This window comes from Falco rusticolus, chromosome 3 (genome assembly GCF_015220075.1).
Source record: "Falco rusticolus isolate bFalRus1 chromosome 3, bFalRus1.pri, whole genome shotgun sequence".
Lineage (NCBI taxonomy): Eukaryota > Metazoa > Chordata > Aves > Falconiformes > Falconidae > Falco > Falco rusticolus.
In genome coordinates this window covers 83,377,853-83,395,149 of record NC_051189.1, presented here as the reverse complement: position 1 = coordinate 83,395,149, position 17,297 = coordinate 83,377,853, and the positions used below count along the sequence as shown (strand labels likewise).

Here is a 17,297-nt window from a genome sequence, read left to right as displayed (position 1 = left end):
TGGGTGTCTATGAAATGTATTCAGACCATACAGCTTTGTGATGGTAATACTGGATTTTAAATTCACCATGAAGCCTAAAAGCTTTTCATAGCTTCACTAACTTGAAAGTGGCATCTCACTTTCTCCATAACCTTCAGAGTTCAAAGGATTCCACTATGAGTAATGCAGGTCTTGAGAGAAACCAAATTAGAGAAAATTATAATAATAGTTAAGGCCTCATTCACTATATTAATTCATTATGTATTCATAATAGGTTCATCCACTATTGCTAACTAAGCAGAAAATGCAGCCACTTTTAATAAATAAGGATGTATCTGAGCAACTTAATTGGCAAATTACTGGAAACAAAGACCTGAGAGCATAAAACTGATCAAATCAAGGTTGGTGAAAGGTACAACAAAATAGTTCATGTTCACTGGTGGAAAAACAACCAGTGAAACAAAATCCTGGATAATCTTCAATGTGACTTGAAGTATGTCCAACAAACCAATAAAGTCCTTCACAACAGTGATGTGCAGACATGTAATAAAGGGATTTAAATAGCATAGCAAAAAGCATTCCAAGTGTAACAGTAAAAGTTAATTCAAGAATTTAACTCAGACTCTGATTAATAAGAAAGCATTCTTTTAAACAGAAAATTTGCAAACTTATTTGCAGATGAAGAAAAAGGAAATTCTAGTAAGTAAATTCACATTATAAGTACTACAGTGTAAAGTTTTTAGGCTTTTAGGCTCAACTTATTAGTGTCTAATATTCATACTCCTTCCCCCCAAAAAAAAATTATAACCCCCTACAAAATTGTATTTGAGCAAATTAAGTACCTTTTTCATTTTCCTCTGTCCGGTATAAAGTGATGAAGGAATGTCAAATACAGCATATGAAAGCAATTAGTCAAAAGGAGAGATTTAGAAAGAAAATTCCAGCCTTAAAAAAACAAGTCTTTTGAGCTTCCTAAGTATTCAGAGAAGTGGCTTTCAAATAAATTACAAAATATTAGTACAATTATAAAAAAGGCCCACTGTCATTCCACATGTAAAGAACATGCTGAGTATAGAACAAAATACTGTATATAGAGTCAGTTTAACAGTCTTGAAGAAAACAGCTGAAAATAGATACTGTAGAGAACCTCTATATAGGATATGCTTCCAAAGAAAGAAGCAATAGATTCAACAGATTTTGTTTTAAAAAGTCTTTCAGATGGCAAAATCTTTCATTAACATGCTTAAGGAGATCTCAGATAAGAAAGAATGGGTCTTACTTCAGTTGCTGCAGAATTGGAACAGGTTGGGTCACCAGCAATTGCTGCTATGCTGATTGAGAAAGTACTGCCTTTGTAATGCTATTAGTGCCTGGAGGTGTTTTATCTAGCACCAGATAATTTCTTGCAAAGGACATCTATGCACCTGAGACAGAATGAAGGAGAGTTGTGAAACCTCATCAGCATCCCACTGTGTGAGCCTCCCAAGTAGGAGAGAATTGAATTTTGGATGCAGAGTGTTTACTGCTTACTGGTGGGTTGAACAATTACATCAAGCAGTGGGTTTTAGACAAGGTAAAAGAACTTTAAAGGACTAAATGTTGACAGCTGCATATTTGATATACATTTATTGATACATATTCATATTTTTTTTTTTAATATATGTGGGTATATTGTAGGGTAGGAGATTGGAAATAAGGGATCTTAGGAAGGGACTAAAAGCAATTAATACAGAAGTATTAAGTATCAAGGACTTTGGCTTGCAGACAGCCCTTCAAAATTTGTACAGTCTTGGTGAATTAACAATCAGGTTAAGGTGTATTTCACAGTCAAAAGACAGGCCCAAATCCAGACCTCAACAAGTCCTGCATTTTTAAAATGGAAAATCAAAATCTATCTTTCTAAGAAGTATGCCTTCATCACAGCAAACATAATAAAACTCCAGCAAATCAGTAATGCAAACCTTTCCTGTGCAAGTAAAATAAATTGAATTCTAAATTAATGACCCTTTCTCAGTGGTCTGAATCATAGCGTGACGTTTACGCACAAGAAAAACTACTATATTCAAACATTAGGCCACACAACAAATCTATGTTGTTTGGTTTCCATCTTAGAAAGAATGTTTACCCAGATTATGTGGGCTGCATACAAGAAGTAGTTTCACTGTGGGGAACAAAAATCCTCCTTCAGGCTTTTTTGTGTCAGTAACAATAACCTCAGGGTTGCAGTTCTCTGAATGGCTATGTTGAAAATTTGTTATTTAGATTCTCTGGTTTTCTGTAGCTGGTTTAGCAGGTGACCTCAGATTTAAATTCTCTGGAGCAGAGACCATACATTTTTATGTGCATGAACAGTGGGGATTTGATCTTGGCTGAAGCTGCAGGCTATGACTGTGATGTAAATGTCAAATCATAATAAACTCAGGCAATTTCACAGAATAAAATAGAATACAATCATTTAGGTTGGAAAAGACCTTAAGACCATCAAATCCAGCCATTAACCTAGCACTGCCAAGTCTACCACTAAACCATGTCCCTAATTGCCACATCTACACATCTTTTAAATACCTCCAGGGCTGGTGATTCCACCTTGTCCCTGGGCAGCCTGTTCCAATGTTTGATCACCTTTTCAGTGAAGAAATTTTTCCCCATATCCAACCTAAACCTCCCCAGGCATAACTTGAAGCTGTTTTCTGTTGTCCTGTCCTTCTTACCTGGCAGAAAAGACCTACCCCCACCTACCTACAACCTCCTTTTAGGGAGCTGTAGAGAGCAATAAGCTTTCCCCTTGGCCTCCTCTTCTCCAGGCTAAACAGCCCCAGTTCCCTCAGCTGCTTCTCATAAGACTTGTGCTCCAGGCCCTTCACCAGCTTCACTGCCCTTCTCTGGACACGCTCCAGCACTTCACTGTCTTCCTTGCAGTGAGTGGCCCAAAACTGAACGCAGTATTTGAGGTGCAGCCTCACCAGTGCCCAGTACAGGGGGACAATCCCTTCCCTTGTCCTGCTGGCCACACAGTTTCTGATACCAGCCAGGGTGCTGTTGGCCTTCTTGGCCACCTGGGCACACTGCTGGCTCATGTTCAGCCAGCTGTCAGCCAGCACCCCCAGGGCCTTTTCCCCAAGCCTGTAGTGTTGCTTGGGGTTGTTGTGACCCAAGTGCAGGACCTGGCAATTTTCCTTGTTGAAGGCCATAAAATTGCCCTCTGACCATCGGTCCAGCCTGTCCAGATCCCTCTGCAGAGCCTTCTTGCCCTCAAGCAGATCAACACTCCCCCCAACTTGGTGTCATCTGCAAACTTTATGATGTTGCACTCAATCCCCTCATCCAGGTCATCGATAAAGATATTAAACAGAGTGAGCCCCAGTTCTGAGCCCTGGGGAACACCACTTGTGACCGGCTGCCAGCTGCATGTATCTCCCTTCACCACCACTCCTTGGGCTCCGCCATCCAGCCACTTTTTACCCGGTGACCAGCACACCTGTCCAAGCCATGAGCAGCCAGTTTCTCCAGGAGAATGCTGTGGGAAACAGTGTCAAAGGCTACATAGAAAACATCCACAGCCTTTCTGTCATCCACTAGGCAGGTCATCTTGTCACAGAAGGAGATCAGGTTCATCAAGCAGGACCTGCCTTTCATAAACCCATGCTGACTAAGCTTGATCACCTGGTTGTCCTGCACATGCCACATGACAGTGCTCGGGATGATCTGCTCCATACCCTTCCCTGGCACCAGGGTCAGGCTGACAGGCCTGTAGTTCCCTGGATCTTCCTTCCTGCCCTTCTTGTAGATGGGCGTCACATTTGCTGATCTCCAGCCAACTGGGACCTCCTAGGTTAGCCAGGACTGCTGATAAATGATGGAGAGTGGCTTGGTGAGCTGCTCTGCCAGCTCCCTCAATGCCTTTGGGTGGATCCCATCTGGCCCCATAGACTTGTGTGTGCTTAAGTGGTGTGGCAGGTCACTCACCATTTCCCCTTGACTTACTGGGGCTTCATGCTGCTCCCTGTCCTCCAGCTTAGGGGGCTGGGTACATGGAGAACAACTGGTCTTACTATTAAAGACTCTGAAGCCATGGAGGCATTAAGTACCTCAGCCTTTCATGCATCCTTTTTCACTACATTTCCCCCCACATCCAATAATGGATGGGGATTCTCCTTAGCTGTCCTTCCATTGCTGATGTATCTATAAAAACATTTTTTATTGTCTTTTTATGGCAGTATCCAGACTAAGTTCTAGTTGGGCTTTGGCCCTTATAATTTTCTCCCCGCATAACCTTATGGCATCCTTTTAGTTCTCCTCAGTGGCCTGCCCCTTCTACCAAAGGTCATAAACTTTTTTCTCCTGAGTTCCAGCCACAGCTTTCTTTTCGGCCAGGCTGGTCTTCTTCCTCGCCAGTTTGTCTTTCAGGACATGGGGATGACCTGTTCCAGTGCCTTTAAGTTTCCGTTGTTGAAGAACGTCCAGCCTTCCTGGAGTCCTTTGCCCTTCAGGACTGTCTGACAAGGAACTCTGTCAGCTAGTCTCCTTAACAGGACAAAGTCAGCCCTCTGGATGTCCAAGGTAACACTTCTGCTGACCCCCCTCCTTACCTCTCCAAGAACTGAAAACTGGTATCATTTTGTGATCACCTTGGCAGCCTCCAAGCATCACATCACTCACTAGTCCTTCTCTGTTCACAAACAACAGGTCCAGTAGGTGCCTTCCCTGGCTGGCTCACTGACCAGCTGTGTCAGGAAATTACCTTCCACACATCCCGGGAACCTCCCAAGCTTTTTCCTCGCTGCTTTATTGTATTTCCAGCAGACAGCTGGTTGGTTGAAGTCCCCCATGAGAAAAAGGGCTAGTGACTGTGAGACTTCTCCCAGCCACTTACAGAATACTTCGCCTGCCTCTTCATCCTGGTGGGGTGGTCTGTAATAGATTCCCAGTATGGTATCTACCTTGTTGGTCTTTTCCCGCATACTTACCTATAAACACTCAACCCTATCATCACCACCATTAAGCTCTAGACAAGCAAAAGATTACCTAACATACAGAGCTACCCCACTGCTTTTCCTTCCTTGCCTATCCCTCTGCAGAGTTTACAGCCATCCATTGCAGCCCTGCAGTTGTGTGAGTCATCCCACCATGTTTCCATGATGGCAACTACCTCACAACTTTCCTACTGCACAGTGGCTTCCTCCGGTTCGTTGCCCATCCTGTGTACATTGGTGCTCTTCAGTTGGGCTGTTGAGCCTGCCAGCTTTTTGGGGACATAAGCCCTAATTCCTAAATGACCATTCTCAGGCACTTCTGTGGTTTCTTAACACTTCAGTAACTCTGGTGTCTTTGCTGCTGCATGGATCTCCATCCCCCACCTCCACTGAAATGGCAGTCTGAAGGATCTCACTAGCATACCATCCTTCAAACAGGCTTACCTATAGCAAGCCTGGTTTTATCCCTTTCCTGCTTCAAATTTCTCTAAGAAAAAAACTTACTGCTTTCAAATGTCATTAGACTAAAGAAACTTCAACATAAACTAATGCTGAAATTAGCAGAAAATACATTTATCCAATACGTAAATTCAGTGTAAGTTATTTAAATGTAAGACACTAAAATTTTATTAATCCAGTTGTGCTGTGTTCTTCACTCCTTCAGGACTATGCCATTTGAGAGGAAAAAGCTTAATAGATGCATGTGGAATTGCTACACTTTCCTTCTGTGTCTCGGGCACTCTTTGCCATTTTTGGCCAGGCATCGCCTAAAAATAAATAAACAAATAAATAAAAATATAAAAAACGTACTAACATCTTTAAACATAAACTTATGTGTTAAATCAACCATAGTGCACACTTTTTTTTTTTTTTTTTTATAAAAGTCAAGTTCTCAAATGTCTTCTACATAATCAGTGTAATTTCTGGTTCATATTCCCTCACTGCAAGTTCAGAAAAAAGTATGTCACCTTTATGAGGAGCAATTATAAGTTGGAAAGATTTCATCAGTTATTTAAACTCTTTAGAGCTACTTACCCAGAAATTTGAATAGTTGTGGTGCAATTCATTTACAAAACGTAAATCTTAGTAGTCCAGTCTCAGTGAGTGAATAAAAAGAGCCCTAAATATATGATCTTCACTTTTCTTGCAGGCAGCTTTTTACTCCTGGAGTGTACCTTTTGCTTTTAGTCAATTTAATTTGTTGCTTTAGTTGGAACAAGTCAGCATCCTCTCTTCTGCAGCTCTAGGGCTTTTTGCAGGACAAGGTTAAGAATTTAAATGTAAATTATACTAAGACTATGAAGTGAAAATAATATATGATATGAAGTACAGAAGTATATATTTGAGTCAATAAATGTGTATCATTTTGTTTGCTGGTATATGTACACTTTCTTCAGTGATGTCCCATAAAAACTTAACGTTTGAATTGCATAGCAAATAACTATGCTATACTATCAGATACTGCTAATTTGTAATCACAAACTCCATTTAACTAAGTTAAATAGCTTCCATGATTAAAGGGAAGGAATTGAGAGAAAAACACAGAAGTCACAAAGTCTTAAAGAATACAAAAGAAAAAGGCGTGCTATGATTATCTTTAGATAGACTGTTGTGTATTTTGGTAAATTTTGTCACTGACTTCATGAAAGAAAGTCGAGGCCTCTAGTACTGAGCTGATGTACGCTGGGTTCAGGGGCCAATATCTTACATCAAGAAAGACCCATTTAGGGCCCTGGTCTTACACCTGCTTTTTTCTTGATCTTGAAGTGGGTAAAGTTGGTTGGGTGCACAGTTTCTTGGATTCACCATTAGCGATACTTCAATAAATGTTGCTGTTGCTCACTACAGCTGTAAGTTCTGACCTTAGAAGCGGGCAATCTGGATCCTAACACAGGATTCAGTTCTCAGTTCCTTGAAACAGAGCAGGATTCTGGCACAGGCATGGCAAGTTGCAGGCTAGGATTTCTGCATGACTATGCCAGAGTCTCTATTAGTTATAAAAAAAATATTTCAGGAAAGGAAGATGCTGACAAAGCAATTCCTACAGATCCTTAACATTCTGACCCATTCTTATAAGCTCACGGGTCCATTACTTGGGTGTCTAAATAAACAGCAAGCTAAATAAACAGTTAACTTGTTTATTAGCAGTCTCATTTGCATACCTTGTTCAGATTCTGCAGGTTTCACCAAGAAAAACCATGAAACTATTACAGTTTGTTCCATACACTTTTGTGAGGAAAGGGGAAAGTTAACAGGAGGAAGCACATCTCCACCACATTAAAGCTTTTATGTAGTTCTGTCTACTTCTTCCTACCTTACAAAAAGCGTTGTCTCAATAGCTTGGAACTAAACGTGTGGGGTGTGATGTCTTACATTTACTCTGATTCAGCTATGAAGCCTTAGCAAGGAGAAAAATCAATTCAATGTAGGTTCTTGTATCTACCTGTGTTTTCCTGGCATATTTGTCACTGAATGTGACTTGCAGAATATCATCATAGGCCTTGAAACCACAAAGTTACACACTTACATGCACATATCTTACTAATATGTAGCAGTCAGCATCAAGTTATGTAGATCTCAGTTGTATAATATAAAAGAGATGTTCATATATCTCTAGCCATCGCATATGCTTTGGTAATGAGAAACAATACCCAGCTGTGGGTGATTTTTAACAATCTCATATAATTGATCTCCTTACTGTAAGAAAAAAAATGTCGACCACTGTGTAAGAAGTTCATCCACAAGCAACCAATTCTGCAAATACACCATTATCTTTTAATCTGAAACTCCTAAGCTATTTTTTCTCCTTACTTTACCTTCAAAGTGAGAAAACAGCTGCCAGGGGTTCTCCTGCATTGCATTCATCTTCAGGCTTCACTGAGGGATGCGGGAAATGCTGATCTGCATAAAGTTGTGTTGGTTCAGTAATTTATATTTGTGGTTTGCATAACAGGAAAGTTCTGAGGGGAGAGCTTGGAATGGACGTGCAACCCAAGGCAGAAATGAAGAGTTTTACAGGACTAACTGATAGGCTGCTGATTTATTTGTAATACATATTGTATGTCCATGTAAAGATGTAAGCCATGTCTAGGGCAGACTGAAGATGAATACCGACATGCTACCACCCACCTAGGGAATTGGCTGGTCAAAGGTGTGAGGCCTTAGCTGGATGTGAAGGCCTCTGCATATTTTCCCAAAACTTGGAAGGCTGCGGCCTGTAACCACACTTTTCTCAGAGAGCATCCTTAGGCCATCTGACCAAACGCCCTGCCTTGCTGGTGCATGTACTAGTGTGAAGTTACAAGATGTAATGCTGCTTGTCTCACTGCACAGTTTCGGTTTTCTTGCTGCTCTGAAAAAAAGGACAGAATGGGAAAACAAAATCAAGCAAACCTCGCATAGCTGGTTTTAGTGTCTCAAAAGGAAGCTACTTATTGACCCCATATTGCTTTAGGTGACTTAATTTTCTGATGGTGTGATTTCCACTTTTTGATTTGATGTGATTGAACTGTAGGAGTGGGGTTCAGGGAGGCGTTCTTTATCTCTTCACTGTGGAAATAAAATGGGTTTCTCCCAAATGAGATTGGGTAATCCATAATCCAATTTACCTTTACTAGGGAAAGTTCATCTGTATCTGGCCACAGGTGTGAGTGTTACCCAAAAGGCTGATTAGTCCTAGGGTTAAAAGGTTGGTAAAATATAAAAAAATAAATAAATCTAATATATTAGATTTATTTATAAATCTAAATATTTTTAAATATAAAAAAAATAAAAAATCAAATTTATTATTTTTTAGCAAGAAATTTATGTAAAATGAAGATAGAGGAAACAATAGGTTTACAGAAAGGGGAGAGATGCATAGAAATGCTTTAAAATCATTGAGAGAAAACTGTAAGAACTGAAATAATTAATGAGAATTCAGAAAATCAGTACCATTGCCTCTGCAATAAAACTATTAGTCTATCCTGCAAGTTTCAATATCTGCAAATTGTTATACAGTGAAAAGAGATGTTCTCTCCTTAATGTAATTTATATGCAAACAGTGAAAGAAACATTTTAAAGCAACTCTTTTAAAGGAGTGGTATATGTGGGAAATCCTACTGATTGTAATAGTTACTGATACAAGTAATATAATGTGTTGATTTGAGTGAAGTAATTAACCTCAATCCATTTAGTAGTAGAATTGTTTACCAGATGACCTGTTATGATTACTAGTCACTTCCTCAGAGTATTGTATTTCAATGTCTCAAACCTGTTTGTAAACTGAGCAACAAATGCTCCTCCTCTTTTTATTCTGTAAGTTATTTGCCATAGGTGAAAGAATCATACATGGACTTGCTATTCATACTTTTCCCCTTTTAGCAAATATATCACAGTTTACAATAGTTGCAGTCATGATCAGTGATGTATCAATCATTGATGATCTGTGATTTTAATCATGGTTAGTGATGCCCTTAGTTCCCAAAATAAAATGTTACTGTGTCAGAAAATTACAGACAAGTATTCTTATTTCAGTAAACAAGTGGAGTGCATTTACCCCCTCTAGCTTCCCTGAAGATTAATGCATTTCATCCTCAACCTACTTCAGAATTAGTTCTGGGGCTTGAATGATTTGCAGTAAGTTCTTGGGTTTTTTCACTGGCTTTTACATATCCAAGTGTGACATAGTTTTAAAACTTGATTTGCTGACTAGCATTAATACCTCTTCCAAATCAATTAGCATGGAAACTCCCGCATTCATAATCTGCATTTGCTTTAAACAGTTTTATTTTCAATCTAAAAGAGCTAATGGAAGATTGGAGATCTTTCCTTGAATTATTTTCCTTAGGATTTTACTATTTAAGCCCAGTTCTAAGGGCTGAAATGTCAAATAATGTGAAGACCATCTAAGATCTCTAGTATACTTACATTCTGATCTGAAAGTTCTGTCTGTCACCCAGTCAGCAGCTGAAATTCTCTTGGCAATTTTAACATTCATTTACTGGGAGTGTGACCAGGAACATAAAATGTTTGTGAATAAGAAGGGGTGGTGGTTGTGTCGGATTCAAAAAAGGGGCTTGTGTGCCATCTGGAATGGCTGTTCTAATAAATTACCTCTCCTCTCAAAGCATGCCTTTCTTGAATGTAGAAAAATAGACATTGCAGTAGAATCTGAATGGTTTGGAGGATGAGGTTTAGGTCAAAGTGGTCATGAAAGCTGATCTGCTGGTCTTCGGTATGAATCTTCATGTCTCTCACCCTAATAAATGATTGCATGGCATATTCCCTCACTTTGGAAATGATTTCTTAAGCTTCTTGAAATACTTCTGCTTTCCATCCATACTTAGGTGGTACATTTTACTTAGCCAGGTACATCATTTTGTACATAATAACAGTAAGATATCTCCACAAATCATTTTCTTCTTCTACCCAATACTCTTCCAGCTTGGCTGTACAGTTAGCAGGAGTATTAAGTAGCAGAATACAGTCTTAATCTCAATAATGGCTTAAAAAAGCTGTAGAACCCCATTGCTCTTTTTTTCCCCTCCCTCTGCAATTATGAACATGTGTTTCAAATTGATGTCATCTTGTCTGGAGCTTAAATGTGAGCTGAATTTCACTGACTGTAAGCTAGCGCCTGTGGCCTCATGTTTCATACATATGCTTCCAACAGTTACTCTCCAAGCCACGCTTCTTGCGGGTTTGTTGCATTCTCAGCTTGTGTTCTTTTCCTTACTATTATTTCCCAGGCTGCAACTCATATTAATACTGTGATAGAGCTGTCAGGCTAATTATCTGTGAGAATAGGTAATAGTTTGGAAAAGAAGAAGGGGGAAAACGGTTACACTACAACACCAGAACTTACTGTTTTAAGGTTTGCCAACACTGCTTTGCTGAAGTAAATGGCATTCTTTCACTTCCTGAGGTAAGCATTGACATATGTCAGTAAAATGTATATAGGAAACTGTTTATGGTTCCTAATTTTGCCTTTTACAAGTACTAGTATTTTTACATCTGGGATAGGAATCTGCATTCCAGAAAGAATCAAAGTGGTTAAGACTGAACACTGCGTATTCATGTTTATGCCTGTAGATGTCCCTTCTGTTAGTAGAAAAGACCATAGCATAGCAAACATTACAAAATCTATGCTGCCAAATGTTTTTCTGGTTAGAAGTTACTTTGCTTCTCTAATACAAATGTTGTACTAGGCTTTAGGTACAGTTGTCACCTATTCAAGGAAATGTCTTCAAATAAGCCAAGAAACTAGAGATGTAGATCTGCTGTGCCTGGATGTTATCCCATTAGAGCCAAAAAGATGCCCTATCAGGTCTTATTTTCTACTTCTTAAGTCCAAGAACAGCAGGTGATGACTGAATAAACGCTCAAAGTATTTTGAGGGGAACAATGACTTTCAGAGAAGATACAAAAATGCTAGGCTAGTGTCCTGTTAGAAGGACAGGAACAAAAGCCTTGCTGATAAATACCAATAAAACTTCCTGTGGTCTTTCTTTCTGAGAACACTAATAGTTAGAGACATTTTGGTGTTTGGTGTTTTGGGTTTTTTTTAACTCCTTCTCTTTTGTAGTGTGGTAAGATGAGAACCCATTTACTGAGGTGAATCAAGGCAGCGTTATTTGAATATTAATGCAATCCAGTTTCAACAATACTGCTCCATGGTGCTATAAATAAAGCTGTATCTAAAACCCCAGAAATTATTGGACAAAAAATACTTGTTTCTCAATGCACTATAATAACTTAATTTTAACTTAAAAATCACTTAAAATATTTTCTTATTATTTTATTGTGTAGGAAGTTGCATTTTTCAGGTGTTGAAAAGGATGTAAGAAGTCCCATCTTCTATGTACAGTACTGTATCAGACCATTCTCTTACATCAGTCATCTTTTTAAATTGCTGAGAAGGAAGACAGTACAATTACATCCCATAAAAATTAGAGTGTTTAAATACAAAGAAAACTAGTAAAATGACTACGTTGGTTTTGTGGTCTTAATTCTGGAAAGATTTGGTACAGAAGTTTTAAATGAATTATGAACATTGGGCTACGACTGAGATCTAAAGTTTTCGAGATAGGGAGGACTGTAAGAAAGTTTGTGGGAAAGAAAATCTCAAGGTCGTCTTGGAGATAGAGGTTATAATATGCTTTTGAGTATTTTTACTCTTTAAGTCATAGGTCAAATTTACCCCCCACCAGAACATACATACAAAAAATCATAAAGTGGATCCTTTGAAGTGAGTTGTCATCATCTGCAGTTAAAAATCACCCACAGCTGGGTATTGTTTCTCATTACCAAAACAAAAAAAAAGCCCAAACATTTCCTCTGCCAAGTCACTTGGAAGTTACCGATAGATTATAATGTATTTTTTCTTCTCTCATTTTAAAAAATGCTATCTTTAACCAGAGCAACTGAGTCTTAGCATAAGTTAATTTTAATACTTATCTAGGTAAGCACTGGTTCATAATCTTAACTCTCCTACTTGCTTATCTAAGAGAACACTTATTTAGCAACTTTTAATTTTTATCACAAATATAGAAGTAACAACAGCATTAGTAATTGTTTTAAGGTTTGTATTACTTCAGATTGTGGTAATATGATGAAGCATCTTTTTGCAGAAATAATATAATTTAAGTACCAAGTGAATGCATAGTATAAAGCAATAAAGAGGAATCAAACATTCATTATATACATTCAACCATCTGTAATCACAACTGCATTGAAAGTTCAGAGCACTTTTTAATCCTGTATTTAAAGTGCAGGACCTTTGGATATTTGTGTACTGAAGGCTAAAATCCCAGTGCATCTTATTTATGCATGTATGCTTTAGAAAGAAAAAAGATTTTTAGTCTTATGATTGCCAAAGTTTCTAAGGTTTTAAATCTAAAGTAACATTGCTACTACAGTAGAAAATCAAGGGTATAGGGTCCACCTCTAAAGGAATTTTAGATAGAAAAGGAATGTGTTATCCAAAATATATAGAATAATACCAAAATACTGTTTTGGAATAATCAAGGCAAATGTACTGGCTCTCACTGAATTTTCCTTTAACATAAATCAGATGGCTGGTCGTCTTCTTAGGTCTAAACACTGCATTCACATAGAAGCTAAAAACAATAAACAGTTGATGCAAGAACCAGTGTCACAGAGTAGAACACACAGGATTGAGACAAAATATATGGGTTATGATTGTATAGTGGTCATGAAGGTAAACGTATTGTTGAATAACTTGTCGTATAAAGCAAAATAAGTTTTCGGTTTTTTCCATTTTGCTTCTCGAAATACCTCTAAGGGATGATCTGTTTATTTAGTTCTGCCTAGCTGTCATGGACTTTACCTGACTTGTTTTCCTGTGTTGAAAATTTGTGCACATATCTCTCCTGACATCTATTAGCCGAGGGTCAAATCCTACAGCTTTGATAAAATCTTTGGTGATGAATGGAATTTTAGCTCAGAAAAAATGGCGTTTTGTCTTCAAGAGCTGTCGTGAAATGTTTGAAGGATATTAAAACAGTTTCTTTGTAATTCTCGGACTCAACAAAAATAGTGTAAGTCCAACTCACGATAAGTTGCTATACGGAAGCCATGTAGCCAAGTGTTTTTAAGGCCATAATAATGATAACCTATCTTTTTGACAACCATGGAAAGATTCAGAGCTTTTAGTGAGTTTACATTTGATTGCAACTCATGTTCATGTTGATACCTTTAATTTTGTGTATGTAATGTTCTGTAAGCTCATCTCTGGCATTTGCGGTTTGAACAGATAGATGCATAGATACCTCTCTCAGACATCTGCTGACTGTCCTTGGTTATGCCTGGAGTTTTTCTTGAGTGCGCTGAGTCCCAAAGAGTTTAAGTGCTGGTTACTATGGACGTAGCTTGCCTTTAATTTACTATGGCTGTGAGCTCGACCACACGAAGTTAAGAGCTTCTCAGTGTGATCTGAAACAGTCAGCATACTGAATGGGGCATCACCTGAATTCACACCATATTAAAACACAGCTGTACACATCTAGTCACATTTAAGTCTATCACTGCAAGATTCAGGAGGTCAGTTCTGTCTGCCTGAGGCGTGCTGGCCTAAATATTTTCCTGTATATCAAAAAATATACCAGATATCTTCCACCCATCTCCAAAAGGCCACCAGCAAAGGTGCTCGGTGCTTGAGGTAAAGAAAATGTATGAGGGCCAAGTTAAATTCATTTGCCCAGTCTGCTAGGAAAGTTTTCTAATGACCAGAAATACAAATTATTTTTGCTGAGATTTATTTTTATACTTCCTGTGACGGGTGTTCTGCTGTAAAAAGAATGCAAGATTCATTAGAGTGGAAAGAGGTCGCGGAATGTTATTCTGACAGCTGTGGAGGTACCTGTATTCCCATCTGTGTGCTTCCAGGACTGTTTCTGTACTGTGGTTTCAAGGACTGAGACATCACCATTTAAAATGTAAAGCTTTCTCCACACACACACACACACACACCCCTTATGGCCAACCCCATGTTTGCTGAAAGTGACATTTTTGGGGGGTAAACAAATATATTAATATAAATCTAAAGATGTCTTAATTGTCATTGCTCTTATCCTAGGTAAAAGAAAACAGGGCATCTTTTTTGTTGGAAGATGAGAATGCCATCTGCATAATTGTTAGAAGTTACCGCCCCTCTGAGGGTTGTTCAGCAAGTGTGGCACAGTCAGGTGGAAGTTTCTAGCCTCCATCCAGGGGGCCTCCAAGTAAAGGGAGTCTTCTCATCTCAGGATGGTGCCTCTTACAGAATTGGTTTTAGTTCTCCTCTGCAACATATTCATATCCTAAAATAGTTGTTAGGATTTTAACCACTTTTAATCTATCAAAAGTTGACTTTTTGAAAAGTAACAGTTTTCTGCTCAAAAGGTTTGTATTTTTTCTTTTAATCATCAGCCGTGGACCTGTGGGTGTGATCTGTCTTACCTATCACTGCTGGTCTGCTGGTGGCAAGACACAAATGTCAGACTCGAGTACTTCTCTTTTGAGAGTATTCTCCAAGTGACACTTGTGGCTGTGGTGAGCTAAAGCTGCTTTATCACTCACCTCCTCAGCTGGGCAGGGGAGAGAAAATACAATGTAAGGCTCCTGGTACAAAGTAAGGACAGGAAGATCACTCACCAGTTACCGCCATGGGCACAAAACAGGCTTGACTCAGGGAAATTAGTTTAATTTATTATCAATCAAATCAGAGTAGGATAAGAGAAATAAAAACAAATCTTAAAAACACCTTCCCCTCACTCCTCTCTTCTTCCAGGCTTAACTTTACAGCTGACTTCTCAACCTCCTGCCACCGGCTGGCACAGAGGGATGTGGAGTGGGGCTTGCGGTCAGTTCATCACACGTTGTCTCTGTGTCCCCTTCCTCCCCTGGGGCAGACTCCTCACACTCTTCCCTTGCTGCAAAGTAGGGTCCCTCCCACGGGAAGCAGTCCTCTTTGAACTTCTCCAACATGAGTCCTTCCCACAGGCTGTAGTTCTTCATGAACTGCTCCAGTGCAGGCCTTCCACTGGGTCACAGATTCTGCCAGGAGCCTGCTCCAGCGTGGGCATCCCACGGGGTCACAGCCTTCTTTGGCTGCATCCCTTTGGCCCTGGTGTGGGGTCCTCCATGGGCTGCAGGTGGATATCTGCTCCACCGTGGACCTTCACGGACTGCAGGGGCACAGCCTGCCTCACCGTGGGCTTCACCACGGGCTGCAGGGGGATCTCTGCTCCGGTGCCTGGAGCCCCTCCTGCCCTCCTTCTGCTCTGACCTGGGTGTCTGCAGGGCTGTTGCTGTCACGTACTCTCACTCCTCTCTCTGGCTGCAGTTGCTGTTGAACAGATATTTATTTTTTTTTTTCCCTCTTCTTAAATGCATTATCCCAGAGGCTCTACCACCATCACTGATGGACTCAGACTCGGCCAGCGGCGGGTCAGTCTTGGAGCTGGCTGGCATTGGCTCTGTTGGACATAGGGGAAGCTTCTAGCGGCTTCTCACAGAAGCCACCCCTTTGGCCACCTCACTTCCAAAACTTTGCCACACAAACCCTCTACATTACCCTTGGAAAAAGAAAGGTAATTTTCACTTAAGAGAAACACATCTTTTACTCAAGTCCAGGACAGCATAGAGCTGTGCCCATTACCCACAAGTATACCTGGCTTTGCATGAGCTGAAAGAATAAATTAACCAAGACATTTTAGTTGCTCAAGAGAGCAGATCCAGAGCGAGTATAAGGATTATGAGGAGGAGTGGTAATTTTCTTCTCCCCCTAGGGTTTTCTAAAAGAAGAGAGCAAACCAGAAAGTTAGTAGTTCCTGTCACAGAAAGAACATCACAGAGAAGAATGCTCATGTGACAGTACAATTCTCTAGAATGAAAAAGAAAATCAGAGCCTGTAAAATATTAAGCCTTAGCAATCAAGCCAGATGTCATCAGATCAATTATCCTTATGAATACTGTTTTTAAGGTTTTACAAGCTAAGTCTACGGTTTTTGTACAGTTAACAGTTCTAGTTCAGTGCATTCGGTCTAGTGGTTACATATGGTTAGCCTGATCCTCCAGAAGACAATCACACATTCCAAATAAAAGACCAAATGCCTTGAAGTAGATCACTTGGAGACAAACAGTATTAAAATGGAAGCACATCTGCCAAGTATCAGCTGTCAAAGCCCTGCAGCTATCTGAAACCAATCAAGTGTTAGAATAATCCGTTGTAGTGCACTTCATCTTTAAGTCTTTGTAATCATCCAGCCAATTTCATGAGCTACATGGAAGAGCATACGTAGGTGTTTGTGATTGTAATAATGCTTTAAGTGAAATTAGAAATACAGAATAGACAATCTGCAGCTATGAATTTTAGCACATTATTTGCTCGTTATTTCCTGATTTCCCATTAATTCATAATTTTGTATGGCAGCTAAGAAGATTAATTCATTCTGTTTCTAGCTGAGAATTAAGAAAACTTGATGTAAATAGTCTAAACCTCTTACGCAAATACATACAAGACTTAAATGATTCCAACATATGCATTGTTGCACTTTAGTCCTTTAAAAATGTTTGTGTAAGACTCTTTGCAGAGGCATAGGACAAACTGTTTGCAAAGGTTCTAATTTTCAGATTATCTTGTCAGCTCAGGTATCTGCCGTATTTGTGTGAGGGCTGTGAAAGTTACATGACTTCTACTCTGTTGTGGTCACTGAATAAAACTGAAAGCATTCTCTGATGGTTAGAGAAAAGGTTATTAATGAGAGCTGGGAGAAACTCTATGTGAGATAAGAAAAGCCACTTAATGGTGCCCCTTTTTCTATCTCACCTCTTCCCTCCTCCTTCATCCATTCTCATATTACT

The 17,297-nt window shown here is 39.4% G+C and overlaps 1 protein-coding gene across 9 annotated transcripts in view; it reads left to right on the top strand.

Moving 5' to 3' along the window:
- The window catches only part of CTNND2 (catenin delta 2), a 679,250-nt gene that overhangs the window by 312,788 nt on the left and 349,165 nt on the right, over positions 1-17,297 (top strand). The gene's annotated exons all lie outside the window — the stretch shown is intronic.